The sequence below is a fragment of the Bos indicus genome, chromosome 22, assembly GCF_029378745.1.
Source record: "Bos indicus isolate NIAB-ARS_2022 breed Sahiwal x Tharparkar chromosome 22, NIAB-ARS_B.indTharparkar_mat_pri_1.0, whole genome shotgun sequence".
In the NCBI taxonomy this organism is placed as follows: domain Eukaryota; kingdom Metazoa; phylum Chordata; class Mammalia; order Artiodactyla; family Bovidae; genus Bos; species Bos indicus.
Window position 1 is genome coordinate 59068732 of NC_091781.1, and position 2505 is coordinate 59071236.

At 50.9% G+C, this 2505-nt stretch overlaps 1 long non-coding RNA gene across 1 annotated transcript; it reads left to right on the forward strand.

Annotated features, from left to right (window-relative positions):
* The first annotated feature begins 393 nt into the window (after positions 1–393).
* Positions 394–1880, forward strand: LOC109576132 (uncharacterized). Its single transcript, XR_002183325.2, has 2 exons — positions 394–1137; positions 1269–1880. It is a non-coding gene; the product is annotated as an uncharacterized lncRNA (long non-coding RNA).
* Positions 1881–2505: the final 625 nt, after the last annotated feature.

Here is a 2505-nt window from a genome sequence, read left to right on the forward strand (position 1 = left end):
GTTACATTTTCAAATAAGACGTTGAATATTTTTTTTTTTAATCTCTAGCAACCGTTTCCAGTAAACAACATCTAAATTGAAAATAATAGATCCAATTGTTCATTTGAAAAAGTATGGTAAATACACAGGGAAATTTTTATACACATTGTGTAATATTCCCTCTATATATACCTATCTGCTCAGGGTGTACTCCAGGTATACTGGTTTGACTAAGGAAGACAAAATTCAAAGTAATACGATAAGCATTTTCTTTCAATCCTTCTTATCTCCGGCTCATGGAGGCCCTTGTATGGAGATGGAGCTCTGGGAGAATGCGCAACCTGGCCACCTGCCCAGGGCAGGCCCTGCTAAGCAGCCTGCAGAAGCTGCCGGGGGTGGAGCCTGCGACTCGGGATCAAAGGACTCAGACTGGAATTGCAGGGCTGCTGTTTCCTGTGTGACTCTGAGCCTACATCCTCCACAGAGAGATGGGGATAAGTAGTGAAACCTGCGCAGGCTTGGGGGAAGGTTAACCAGATGCACAGTCTGCTCAGCACAAGATTTAGCACGAAGGTTGCTCAAATGTTTGCTTCCTTGGATGGACTAGCCCTGGCTGGACGAAGGGATAACGTGCGATGATGTGTGTGAAAACAAATGTTGGTTATAATTAGAAATGGGCAGCAGCGCCTGGAGTCTGTGTCAGGACGGCTTGTCCGTGTGTCCGATGGTGGCGGTGGGAGGTTTGCGCAAGGGAGTTAGCCTCCAACGCTAGGATATTTTTTAACTTCCTTCTGAGCGCCCCACCCCCCCGATCTTTTGGCAGCCCCCCCCCCGCCCCCCGAGCTTGATAGCTTCTCAGAACGGTTCTGAAAATGCAGAGGAGGGCCGGGAAGGGGCAGGACGATGGGCAAGGAACTACAGGTCACGGCTCCCGATGCGCGTCATACTTCCGGGTGCATTCAGAGGCGCAGCGACTCCCGGCCTGCTCCCTCGGACCTTGCCTCCCTTTTCCGATACTCCAGATGCCCTAGTCTAGACAGTTTCAGTCTACTATCCCTGAAACACGTGGAGCTGAGACTTGGTCAAGGTGCATTCCTGCCCGCTTCCTCCGCCCTTGGTTCCCTCCTCCTAGAACATTTGCAACTGGATCTCCACGAGGTTGGTGCCCTCTCATTTAAGTCTCAGCTAAGCTTCCTGCGTCAAGAAATGCCTCTCCTGATCCCTGTATCTAAAGTACCCACCCTCAACCTCTACTGACTCTCTGCCCTGTTATGCTGTTTTCTTTACAGTGCTGGTCATCATCGGAAACCGTCTCATCTGCATATGGACTATTTGAGAGCCCTCAGAAGCAAGAGCTCACCTGTCTCGTCCATACCAAATCCTCAGCATCTGCACTCCCGAGAAAGTGAAAGTGAAGTCGCTCAGTCGTGTCGGACTCTTTGCGACCCCATGGACACCAGGCTCCTCCTTCCATGGGATTTTCTAGGCAAGAGTACTGGAGTGGGTTGCCTTTTCCTTCTCCAGGGAACTTCCCGACCCTGGGATCGAACCTAGGTCTCAGGCATAGACAGACACTTTACCGTCTGAGCCACCAGGGAAGTCTCTGCACGCCCGAGAAATACTTGTTAAATGAATGAATGATTGAAGTCCTTCATGGTGTCTTCCTAACTGAAAGGAGAGCTTCACCCTGGGTGATCCATGGCAGTTTATTTACTGCTGTATGCAGGGCTCTTCCTGGTTGTGGTGGGTCCATGCATCGGTGGTCTCCACTGACTTTCAGCCCTCTTCCTCGCATGTAAATTCCCGGATTGGACACATAACTAACATGCTTTGGCCAATGGGATGGTAGCAGGTGTGCTGGGCACAGAGCCTTGATAAATATTTGAATGCTGGGGTCTGTCCTCTTGGGACATTGTCTCTTGAAGTCCTGAGTTACTCTGTAAAGAGGTCTAGCTGCTGTGCTGACATGGGGCACAAGTGTTCCAGTCATCCCCTCGTTCCAGCCACCTCAGCTGAAGCCCCAGAAGTCTGAGTGAAGATGCTCTTTGGAACCTTCCACCCCAGGAGACACCTGGCAGGGTGGAAGAACCACCCAGCTGAGCCCAGCCCAGAGCGCAGAGCCAGGGGAAGTATGCAGTCACGTTTTAAACAAGCTTGACATGCTGACTTCAGCAAGAAGTAGCTGAAATACCAGTTTACTTTCCATTTTGAATGGCTGTGCGAGTCCACAACTCAGAAACCGAGGTGGCAAAGGCTGCAACACGGTTAGCTTTGCTTTTGCACTTTGCCCCGCATCCCACACAAGTCAGTCAATAGTTCGTTGAGCAGTTTATTGAACTCTCCATGCTAATCTCTGTGCTACTTAAGTGTGTGATGCAGAGGGTGCTGGTCGTTTTCTCCACAATCTTTAAGGTCATGCCAGAGGTGTCAGTGGGTCCATGCCACGCCTTGTTCCCGACCACACAGCTTGTGCAAGGCTGTGGCAGCTGGGCCTGCAGGGGTGAGCCTCCTGCAGACACTGCAGCC